At 38.0% G+C, this 12,814-nt stretch overlaps 1 long non-coding RNA gene across 5 annotated transcripts in view; it reads right to left on the bottom strand.

Annotated features, from left to right (window-relative positions):
• Positions 1-12,814, bottom strand: part of LOC140696348 (uncharacterized) — a 314,939-nt gene that overhangs the window by 6,547 nt on the left and 295,578 nt on the right. For 3 of the 5 annotated variants that reach the window (XR_012072547.1, XR_012072545.1, XR_012072543.1), the window contains exons 9-11: positions 9,727-9,872; positions 5,378-5,420; positions 677-736 (exon numbers count right to left, since the gene is read on the bottom strand). This is a non-coding gene — a long non-coding RNA (uncharacterized lncRNA). Of the gene's footprint in view, positions 1-676; positions 737-855; positions 990-5,377; positions 5,421-9,726; positions 9,873-12,814 lie in introns of all 5 variants that reach the window. The other 2 variants (XR_012072544.1, XR_012072546.1) reach the window with 2 other exon arrangements.

The raw sequence follows: 12,814 nt of genomic DNA, 5'->3' as shown, positions 1-12,814 counted from the left end.
AAAGATGAGTGGTTGCTAGGTGTTGAAGGTTTGGGGGGTGAAGTGGAGAAGATGGAAAGGGACTGCTAAGGAATATGGGGTTTCTTTTGGGGGTATTGAAAATGTATCATAATTAGACAGTGGTGGTGGCTGCACAACCATATGAATATATTAAATACCACTAAATTGTACACTTTAAGTGGTAAATTTATGGTTTGTTAATTACATCACACTAAAGATGTTTCAAAAATGGATGTAATCAGGAGGAAACCAACATATCTTCCCACTCTCAAATCAGTTGCATAAACTCTCCTCCATTTAATTCCTCTCATCCTCTCCTTCATCCATCCCAACATCTCCACTGACACAATCTTCCCAAGGTCACCAATGACCTGCATTTGTCTAATTCATTGTCATCCTCTTTCCTAATTTTACTCAGTCTTAGCAACATGAAAAATAGTTTACCACAGAGGGGAGGGTATATCTTAGTGGTAGAGCTTGTGCTTAGCATGCCTGAGGTCCTGGGTTCAATCCCTAGTACCTCCATTAAACAAACAAACAAACAAACCTAATTACCTCCTCCCCACAAAATGAATAAATTTTTAAAAAAATTTAAAAATAGTTTACCACATTTAGGAGTTTGGGATTAATAGATACACATTACTATATATAAAATAGATAAACAACAAGGACCTACCATATGACACATCTTCAGAACTATATTCCATTTCTTGTATGAGCTGTAATGAAAGAGAATCTGGAAAAAAAATATATATATGTATGTATGTATATATAACTGAATTACTTTGCTGTATACATGAAACTAACATTGTAAATCAACTACACTTCAATAAAAAATAAGGAAAAAAAATTTACCACTGTGTCCTTTTTGGAAAAGCATCTTGTTTTCTATTGTTCCATGAAATCACATCTAGTTTTCTCTTATCAGATTTGTATAACCAGCTGCATATGCATAATTTTCACTTAGATCTCTAATAAATACCTAAAACCTAAAATGCACATAACAGAATTATTGTCTATTCATTATAACCCCATCCTACACATACATATCAGGCCCATTCTACTTTTTCTTTATCTTTCTTATGAAAGCTAACTTACAATTATTTACCCAGATGCTCAGGCCAAAAACTGAGTTATTTATCATTGTTGATTGCTCTCTTTCCCTAAAATCTTACCAATTCATTGGCAGGTCTTAATAGTTCTAACCTCAAATATATGTTGAATCTGTACCCCTCTCCAGTTGTTTATTCAAAGATTTCAAAGAGGGAACATGGCATGGTGCCTGAGGGATTAGATTCTATATGGTCTTGTGGGCCATTGTAAGGATGTTCACCTTTATTCCAAATGAAATGCAGGGTTTTGATCAAAGTACTAACGTGATCTAACTAAGTCTTTAAAGGTCACTCTGATTTCTGTGTTGAAATTAAATTGTGTGGGGCAAAACTGAACATAGGAAACTCAGAAGACTGTAATAATTTTTTAAAAAACGATGGATTGGACTAGAATGTTGGCAACAGAGGTGTAAGTGGTGATTGAATTCTGTGTATAATTTTAATGTAGAGTCAAAAAACGCTAACAAAGTATATGTGGAGCATGAGAGAAAAAGAAAAATCAAATAATGATACTAGGAGTATGGACTGAGCACCTGGAAGGATGGTCATGCCATTTCCCATCCCACTGAAGGGGCACGTTTGGGTAGGAAGAGATAAAAAGTTTGACATTCAACATTTCCAGTTAAAACCATTTATCAGATATCCAGATAGAGATCTCAGGTAGGGATTTGCATATATGAGTCTGGAATTCAGAGGAGAGGGCTGAAGAAATAAATTCTGGAGTTGTTCATGTGCACGTGGTATTTAAAGCCATGAAACTGAATGAGATCACCAATGTAGAAAGCATGGATAGAGAACAGACTGTGAACTGAGCCCTGGGGCCCTCCAGCCATTAAAGGTCAGGAGGATAAGGCAGAACCAGCAAGGACAGTGATGACAGAGCAGCCAGTAAAGTAGGACAAAACCCGGTGCATGAATTAACATTTTAAGATGGGTGGGGCTGCACTGTGCTTGAATGCTGGAAGTGATAACCCAGTGGAATAGGAAAACTGGTGATTCAGGTGGAGAGATGTGATTTCCTGGAGTGACGCCTTTGAGCAGGCAAGAGAGCATGGGGTTGGGTTGCTAGAGAACATGTTAGTCCAGGTAGGGGTGGGGCAGTTCGCTCATAGTCACAGAAGGGAAGGCAGTATGTGGCACAGATACAGAGCAGTAGAGAGATGTCTCAGTGGGAAGTTCTGGAGGTTCTCTTCTGAAGATCACTGGGAGCGAGAAGGTCAAGGAACTGAGGCCATGGTAACTATTACAGTCAGCAAGAATACTTGTAGGAGTAGTGTTGGGTGGAATGATGATGAGCTAGGGGCTAAAATCTTCAAGGAGTAGGTATAGTCTTCAGGGGGCTCCCCTTCAATGAAGGATGGCCATATATAGTATGGTGGGAAGAAATGAGATAGGCCCAGTGGTATGAGGCACATGAGTAAAGGAACTGGTACTACTGGTGAGGGCTCCCGGGAAGCCATGTTTCCAGGAAAGACAAGGTCACATGGAAATGCAGAAATTCATGGATTAAGGTTTTAGTTGTCACAGTCACTACTGACTGGAGTGCTGTCAAAGTTCAGTGTCCAGGGAGGAGGGATACTAAAAGTCCCTAAAGGCAGGGGCAGGTCTGTACAACATAAACCTCCCGGATACCAAGAGCACACCTGTTAGGGATCTAAAGGTGGAAAGCACATTCAGAGAGGATGTTGAGGATTCTCTTACTTAGGTTCCTCCAGAAAGCAACATGGATTGTAAGTGGTTTAATTGGAGGTGCTAGGAAGACTAGTAAAGGAAGAGGAGAATGGTTAGAGAAAGGGAAACAACCAACGGTGCAGTGTTAAGCCAGGTGTGTCCGTGGGTAACTGGAGCTTAACCTCATGGGAAGTTAAAATGAGGAATCTGAGAAAGAAGAAAAACACACTCCTCCCAACTACTCCATCTCAAGGGTGAGAGAGAGGAGGTAACTGTACACCAATATCTGAGGTCATTGATTGAGGGCTGCAGGTCTGAGGGTGTGGGCAAAGCCTGACAGCATCCGTTACAAGGATTAGAATAAAGGTTTATCTGCAGGATAAATTACAATAAGCAGAATTTCAGGGTCAAAGGACAAATATGGTTGTAGTTTTAATACACATCTCAAGTTGTCCATCACACAGAGTATACTAATTTCCATTCATACCGGAAATGTATGAGAGTGCCTATTTCTTCATACCCTCCCCAAATCTATGTTCTATTAAACTCTTTGATTTTTGCCAATCTTCTGGTTAAATGAGTATTTCAGTGTAATTTTAATTTTCTTTCATCTTATTAGGAGTGAGGTTCAACAGCTTAACATACATTTAGAAGCATTTTTTATTTCCTCATTTTTAACATGCAAACTGCATGTTAATATTCTTTGTGCATTTTTCTTTTAGGTTACCAGTCTTCTTATTGATCTGCAGAAAAACAGCCCTTTGTGATATGAGGTGCAAATATTTTTCCAACTCTTTGTGCATCTTTGAAATTTCCTTGTGGAATTCTGTCTATTCCTTTCCTTCTTCACTGCTGGTCCAAGCCTCCTTCAGCTCCCATCTGGACTAGGGACCCAACCTCCTACCAAGCTGCTTCCACTCCTCCCTCCTGCATACTATTCTCTGTGTACAAGACAGAGCAGCCTTTGTAAAACGGGAGTGAGATCATCCTCCCTCCCTAAAAATACCCCAAAGGCTACTTCTCAGCACACTTACATCTGAACTCCACTCCACTACGACTGCGTGAGTCACACCTTACCTACTCCTCTCAACCCACCTTCTATAGCTCTGTCCAGAGAATGACCTTCTTTCAGACTCTTGAGCAAACTGGACTTGTTCAAACCTTATGGCTTTTGTGCTTTGTGCTTAATACTCCTTCTGGCAGGACTGTCCTTCCCCCAAACTTCACATGGTTTGTTCTCTCCTTCACTGGCCTTCAGCATGCATATCACCCCTGAGAAGGACCTACCTTCTCTATCGGAGTCCAAATGGCACGTGCACCCATGCCCATATCCCCAGTTCTCAGGTCTCTCTCTGCCTCTGTGTGTTACCTTGGTTTTAGTATTTAGCATAATGCCTAGAATTTAATAAGACTCTTAATATTTTACCCAAAAGTATGCCTCATAATAAAAGGATACTGTCTCTACATTCAGATTCTTGTCTTTCATATTTTAAGGCATTTTCTAAATTATTTAAACCGTGATTGTTTGGGGAAAACAAACTGAAATTAATACTAATTTTAAAAGCTTATTCAGGTCCTTTGACTGAACTGTTTTAAAGGGGAATAAAAAAGGAGGCATGACAATGTAAACAAATTTCATTTTTGTGGCAGAGAGGTGGGGTGGAGAGAGTATGACCTTCCGAGGATGATCATGTAAATGCGCCTTTACTATCACTTAAATGGCAATGTAGCAAGCATGAATATTGTGAAGATAGATGGGGGGGGAAATCTATCCTAATATTCTGTGATAGATACTTATAGCTTAGAATAAAAATTACAGTTGACAGCATCGTATAACACTTAAAGAATGCTCTCACTCAAATAACTTTGATAATTTTGAGAAAAGTAAAAATGATATGCTCTAAGAACCCCAAGAAGGTGGTGAAGGTGGCCTCAGTCTCTTGAGTCTCCTGATGAAGGATATCTGCCTGAAGAACTACCTTGACTCACAACAGACTTTATAACAGTAAACCGGAAAACAAATTTTTGTTTTTATTAAGCTACTAAGATTTTGGGTTGTCTTTTTTTTAACTAAAGCACAATCTAGCCTGTACTGACAAATACAGCTATTTAGTCTACATTACAATCTTGAATTAACCTAATCATCTGAAGGTAGCTTCTTATGGCTTGTATGTTTTTAATCTTCCCTACATTCTTTTTTATTATTATTATTATTATTTTATATTTTTTATTGAGTAATAGTCATTTTACAATGTTGTATCAAATTCTGTTGTAGAGCACAATTTTTCAGTTATACATGAACATATATATATTCACTGTCACATTTTTTTTCGCTGTGAGCTACCACAAGATCTTGTATATAGTTCCCTGTGCTATACAGTATAATCTTGTTTATCTATTCTGCATTTTAAAATTCCAGTCTGTCCCTCCCCCCCAACCCCCTTGGCAACCACAGTTTGTATTCTATGTCTATGAGTCTGTTTCTGTTTAGTATTTATGTTTTTTTGTTTTTTGGGTTTTTTTAGATTCCACATATGAGTGATCTCTTCCCTACATTCTTTTAGGGACAGAGCAGTGAATAAAATAATACTTACATAAACAAGTAAATTTGGATATCCTGTCCAGAAACAGTCTCACCTGTAAGTATAAAATTTTTTAAATATTGGTTAAAAAATAAAAATAATTTCATCAATTATTTAACTCATTTAATAAAAAGTGTCATCAACTCAATATAGAATTTACACTTATTCATACTAATTTGTTAAGAAATGTCATAACCACAGTGCCTGAAAAATAAATTTGTGGATCTCGCTTTTAAGATGTCTCCATTTTCAAAAGAAATATAAAAACGAAAAGATTTTATTCTAAAACAAGAAAAGAATACACATGGGCACATGCATTTGGAGTTAGGAGTGTTAATTCACCAGGTACAAGTCTTAGTTCACACTGTTAATGTCAAGAATCACATCTTCACTTTCATAAAACATGTTAAAACCATGTCATGGAAATACCTGCTTTAATTACTGTAAGAACATTTTATAACAAGATGTATTTCTAATAGTAAGCTGTATTTTCCATATCCCCATTTTCCACTGGACATGAGGATTTCTCAAAGGCTGGCTTAAGACACCACCCAAGCTTCTTGAGACTATCCGTGGATAGTCCCTCTTCTTGGTGCATGTTGCATGGAAATCTGCTTCCTTGGAAAACCAGGGTTTTAAGTGAGCTGTGCTTGGTGGAGAGGGATGGCATTCTCTGGAACAAGGGTAGAATAGTGCAAAGCTCATCATTCCCATTTGAAACATCCCCTCCTAGGTTTCCCACGTCCTTCTTTATTCACCCCTTCTAGATCCATCCACCAAAGGACACATGGAATCACAGCACATCTCTTGCCATATTGCACCAGCATGTGCTAGCACATCTTTCTATATAGCAATTTTTTTTTTTGGTTCTTTCTCTGATTGCAATTCTTGACTGTAGAATCTTAGACCACACTATATTCACTATGATATGTAGAAATTCTATAATTATATGCATTGGTATGAGAATCAAAATAATTACCAGTAATGTCTCCTATTATAATTTACCACTTTATTAAAAAGAAGAAATGTACTTTACTGCCCACAATATTCTACAAAACCTTCTTTTGTTTTAATTAGGAAGTTGTTATTGTGAAGATAACTCTTGAATCATCGTCATCTAGCTTGGAAATTTCACAGAATTCAATTACTAAGTTAATGTCTATGGCCTGGTTTATAATAATCTGGTGTAAATCATCCACTGTTCCAGGAGAGAAACAGCATGGTGTAGTGGTAGATCAAGGCCCTCCACAACAGGCAGTCGTCCTGGATTCTCATGCTCTGTGAGTTTCAATGAGACCCGAGCATAGCATTGAACCTTACTGCAGAAAATGAGGACATGGACATAATTACATCTTAGCGGTTAGAATACAGGGGATAAGGCAAGATCGTCTCTTTGGACCTCTTCTAACACTAAAACCATTGGCTGATTTAGAACTAGGGCCATAGTAAGAATTGAAAGTTGCAGAAATTACTTTACTCTTTTGGGTGGAATTCTGTTTATCTAGAGATAATATGTCTGTCTATCCAAAACCCTTAGCAAGATAAAAAAAAATTACCTGTCCTTTTAAAAAGAAAAAGTACCCAAAGTACCCAAAAATCTTTTAAATTCTGATGTTAAATACTAGGCCTCTGGGAAAGAAAGGGAAAAAAAAAAAAAAAGAATAGCCATTGAATGAATGTTCTGTGACTCAATACAGCTCTTTTAAGAAGTGCCATCATATTTTTCCCTTTAGAGTATAACACATTATAAAGGTCGAGCAAGGAATTATTTCAAGTTTTTCGGGTCCAGGTGGTTTTACCTGTGGATTAAAAGGGCTGAATTCTGAAGAAAGCTCTTTTGGCACTCTAAAGCATACTTTCATCCACTTTCGTAAGTCTTCTCTTACCAAAGAGAAGTAAAATGACAGCACATTTAGATTTGGAAAAGTACTGGTTGATAGAACACCCAGCCACTAACACTTGGGGATCAGTTGGGATGGAATAGGGGAAAAAAAAAAAAAAACCCAACCCTTCTTCAGCCAGTTCATTAAAAACATATCTGTTTGAAATCTCTTTTTGATTTGTGGCTTTCCTTGATGACTTCTCCAGACATCTGCTTTTATTTCCCTACAAGTTATTTCAAAGGATAATGAAAGGTGGGTAAAAAAAGATTTTTCAGGCTCTATGGGAAAAAGAAAGTGTAGATTATTTTTTGTCCTTGCTTTGATCATTCTTTCCATGACTCTCCAGTCGGCTTCATAAACTTTTACTGAGATCAAAACAACAATTCCTGTTATCACTCTGAACGAGTATCTGCCTGAGTAAATGTGCAGAAGTTTCTTTTCACTGGCCTGCTCAGGGCGAGTCCTTAGAAACACACAGCATAGAACGTATAACCCTATTCATTAAAAGTGGATTCGTTGCTGACAAGAGTTCCTTGGACTCTTAGCAGGTATGATAGCTTTGAAAGAGACTCAAGTGTCATTTCATTTTATGTAGCTATAGATATGTACATTTTGTCCTTAATGATCCCGTTTTTTCTCTACTTTTATTGTCGCCAGCTCTTCCCAGCTGGAGACAATAATGTCCTTCTTGTGTTGGGCCAAGCTGATCCCTAGCAGATCCTTACCAGGTCAAGAGGTTAAAGCAGTTTTGTTAGCACTACCTATAGATAGAACGTAGAACTATTCTTCCTGGTTGGTCATTGGCATGGCTGTAGGAAACCCTTAGATTGGAGCCCATGAACATTTTATTGCAGGATTTTTTTCCCCTCAGTTACCCACCATGTTTATTCAGATTGTGAATTCTCTCTGCTTTCCTTGCTGCACTTGGAGACACACCCTGAGCTGGAGATCACGGGACTCCAGCCCCCTCTTTGGCTTGCACCGAGCCTCTTTCCTGCGGATTCTAGCTCCTGCCAAGAGGCTTGCTGTGAAGAGAGTTCTAGCCAACATCAGACGGATTCCTGAGACTGTTCTCCACCCGACTGATGGGGACCCTCAGTTACTCAGCCTTGAGGCTGTCATGGCCTTTGGCTTTTGGGCACTTGACTTCCTGGCTATTCCAGAAGCTAGCTGCTCAAGACTGGTTGGTATTCTCGTGCCCTGTTCTTCCCAGTCTCAGCTTCTCCTTTCTCGATTATACATGTTGCTGAGGTACCAGCATGCCCTATGTCTGTCTGGCTAATTGAAGATACTAGGGTGTTTATCTCTATATCAATGCAATTGTTTTCATTAGTTTAAGATAAACTCATGAAAGATTAAGGCATTATATCTCCAGCTTTCCCTAGAGACCTCATTTGCTGATGGAGAAGAAAATACTCTTAAACCCCTTTGGAGCCCTTGAAGCCACTACTCAATTGACCCTAGAGCACTGTACTTATTATTTATAACCTGTCCGTCCACTTCTGGATTTATGACATATATGAATGACACTTCTTGTACCTACTTGAGCCTAATAGACATCACAGCTCCTAACGCCATTACTTGATAGTTACCGGACTCCGCAGAATTTCAGAAGGCATTCCTTCTCCTAATAATCCAATTTATACCTAAAGTTGCTCTCAATTTAGCCTTCAACCCAATTTAGCAAAAACAAAACATGATGCTGATATCTAAATTATGTGATTTTATTTTATAGTCTCTGGCAGCTGAGAGATATCAAAGTTGTTACTTTGGCACTGGAGTTTGATTCCCCACAGCACAACTTTTTGTAGTACTGAGTTCCTTCCTTTCTACTAAAAGCATTTTTCTGTCAACACAGGTTTTAGTTTTCCTTTGCCTTCTAGAAATCTTTTCCTTCCTGGAATCTTTCCCAGATTATTTTTTCAACCCTATTCAGAAACTTTCACTTTCTCCATACCAAATCATAGAGAAGCATTCATGGCTGAGACTTTTTTTCCTCCAGCCTCATCCTGTGTAATGGAGATTAGATTCTTCTTCAGAACACAGAAAACAAAACTGATGATAATCTCAATTAAAAGCATAATTATGGCGCATCTAGGGCATTGGAAGGTTTTGTTGGTGTCCCTTTTTCCTGTGCTCACAGGGAACTGCAAACTTCTGTGGTTCTACCAACAAATGACCAGGCAAGGCAACTTGTACTTTTTTGTCTTGATCACTAAGAACTCTGGTTAATATTGTTTTAAAACCTGTCTGGCTTTTGTTTTACTCTCAGCTACTAATCTGTTAGTCTGATACATATTACTAAGTTTCACCTTATGAGTATAGTAGTACCCTCTTAGCCAAAGAGGGTGCATTCCATGACCCCCAGTGTATGACTGGGACCACAGATAGTACTGAACGCTGTATACAGTTGACCCTTGAACAACAGGGGTCAGAACCGGTGACTATTGCACAGTAGAAAATCTGCGTGTTACTTACACTCCGCCGTCCATATCCACAGGTTCTCTGTATCTTAAGTTTTTCTGTATCTTTGGTTCCTCTGTATCCATGCTTCCTCTGTATCAGAAGTTATGAATCTGTGGATTCAGTCAACCTCAGATTGTGGAGTACTGTATTATTTACTACTGAAAAAAAAATTCATGTGTAAGTGTACCCATGCAGTTCAAGCCCATGTTGTTCAAAGGTCAACTATATACTGTGTTTTTTCCTATGCATACATAACTATGTTAACATTTAATTTTATAAATTATACTACTCAGTCATAAAAAATAATAAAATAATGTCATTTGCAGCAACATGGATGGACCTAAATATTGTCATTCTAAGTGAAGTAAGCTAGGAAGAGAAAGAAAAATACCATACAATATCATTCATATGTGGAATCTAAAAAAAAAAAAAAGAACGTATTTACAAAACAGAAACAGACTTACAGACATAGGAAACACTTATATGCCTAGTATGCACGAGGTCCTGGGTTCAATCCCCAGTACTGCCATTAAAAAAATAAGTAAGTAAATAAACAATTAAACCTACCCCCCCTCCAAAAAAAAGACAACAAACTTATGGTTACCATAACGTAACATAACATGTGGTTACCAGTGGGGGAGGGGGGTGGAAACGGATAAATTGGGAGTTCAGGATTTTTTTCTGATTGAACTAACTAATACATATAAAATAAACAAGTTCATACTGTATAGCACAGGGAACTTCTTGTAGTAACTTATGATGAAAAAGTATGAAAACGAATATATGTATGTTCATGTATGACTGAAGCATTATGCTGTACACCAGAAATTGACACAACACTGTAAACTGACTATACTTCAATAAAAATATATATACAAAAAATTGTAAATTAGGCACGATGAAATTAACAACAATAACATAATAAATAAAATAAAACAGTTTTAACCATATACTCTAATAAAAGGCATGTGAATGTGATCTTTCTCTCTCTCAGAATATCTTACGGTACAAATTTAATGCCTTTTCTATCTTAATGAAGAACATATCACACACTAGCTATAACTTTTGGAGTCTGAGGTGGAGTTTGTACAGCAAAACTAGTACAAATTTCTTTTTCCTTCACAATTTCACGGATAGAAGATTTGTTCTTACCATAGATCTTAGCAACTTCAGCATACATTTTTTTTTCCTTTCCTTGTTGAGAATTTTTACCTTTTCACTTAAAGAAAGCACTGTAGGGTTTCTCTTTTGGCATATCCGAATTGCCACTCTTGCACTTTGGGGCTATTATTGAGTAAAATGAAGGTGACTTGAACACAAACACTGTGATACTGTGACAATTACTCTGATAACTGAGAGCTACTGAGTGACTAACAGGCAGGATGCGCTGGGCAAAGGGATGATTCCAGTCTGGGAAGGGATGGTATGAGATTTCATCACACTACTCAGAAACGTGTGCAATTTAAAACTTTATTTCTGGAATTTTCCATTTAATATTTTTAGAACACAGTTGACCATGGGTGACTGAAACCATGGAAAGCAAAACTGTGGATTGGGGCGGTGGGGGGTTACTATATGCCTTTCTGTTTTCCTTATGGATGTTAGACATCCCATCCAACATGGTCCACAGCTGTTATCCTGAGAATGCTTAGTCACCATCCATCCTAGGATTCCCTTTATCTCTGTTTTAAGTTGAATCCCCTGTTTGCTTGATCCTTGTTTTCCTCTTTCTTCATTGAGTCTTTCTTTTTGATGAGGTATGTTCTCTGCTAGTTGCCTGAGAAAGGTTGTGTGGGAGTATTTCAGTAACAGTTCAATCAGAAAAAAATAGAACCAAGGGGAAAGATACACTAAGGGATTTATTTCAAGAAACTGGCGTAAGTGATTGTGGGAGCTGGTTAAAGCGAGCCCAAAATCCATAGGGCAGACTGTCAGGAAAGGCAGGCCCGCAGGTGCAGACACAGGCTGGAGCTGAAGTCCACAGGAGGAATTCTCATCTGCTTCCAGAAAACCTCAGCAGCGCTCTTAGAGCCTTTCAACTGACTGAATCAGGTCCCGCGAGTATAGCTGGAATAACCCCTTTTGCTTAAAGTCAATTGATGATAGGTACCTATCCTCTCTATTCTTTCTTGAGATTCTAAAAGTTGTCTGAAGTCTCTAAGAAAAGCTTGCTGAGCCATCCTTATTCAATGAGAGTTTATCTCAGGTGACAAAGTATCTCTTCCTGGGAGTGTTTTGAATCTTTTTTTTTTTTTTTTTGGCTCCTCTTTCTCTAGCCTCAGTTTGAAATACTGTGCTTCCATAAGCACATCCCACCCTTTCTAGAAAAAAATAAATGGATATAATTGATTAAGTTACTGCTTTTCTTATCTACATTTTATTTCTTGCCTGGATTTGGATCTCTGGAATATGGAACTTCTACAGATGACTATTTTTATCTACTGTGTTTTAATTCTCATTACTTTCAGTTTCATATTTTGGCCTTTTTCTGATCTTGCCTAAGCTTCTGAGAGTTTCTTATTGTAGCCATCCAGAGAATATAAGCCATATATAAATTTGAACTTCTACTATGAAAATTCTAAGCATATGGACATTCTGTTCTTTAATCATTAGAAAGTAAATTATAAAGTTTAGCATCCAGGTTCCTACTACTATGACAAATTCCACCCTAAACAGCATGGGAAAAATGCATTCCAGCTTCATTTACATTAGCAATGAATTTCAATTCATAACCAGTTGGCTTTAGAAGTACTAACATTCCCTTTCCACATCCTTATCTATAGCTTCAGCCTCCAACCAAGTCCCTGAGACATATGGTTCTATATTTCTTGGAAGGTTTGCAGCAGTTCATTACTACATTCAAAATCCCTTGAGTCCAGCTGCAATGTGGGGTAATTACTCCAATGCGGAGAAGAGTCAAACTGCATGTGAACGTGCTTCTCCAATCATTTTTAATCCAAATATTCAAAGCAACGACACATATTCTTGCTTAGATTTTAGAGTTGTCGAGTGGAAGTGCAACTGAGTGTTGGTGTAATGCTACTTTGGACAGTAAACACTGGGAGTACCTGGGCTTTATTTAGCAGTGAACCCTTAGTAA

This window comes from Vicugna pacos, chromosome 5 (genome assembly GCF_048564905.1).
Source record: "Vicugna pacos chromosome 5, VicPac4, whole genome shotgun sequence".
Taxonomy (NCBI): Eukaryota; Metazoa; Chordata; class Mammalia; order Artiodactyla; family Camelidae; genus Vicugna; species Vicugna pacos.
The sequence above is the reverse complement of the archived record's forward strand: the minus strand, read 5'-3'. Positions and strand labels throughout refer to the sequence as shown.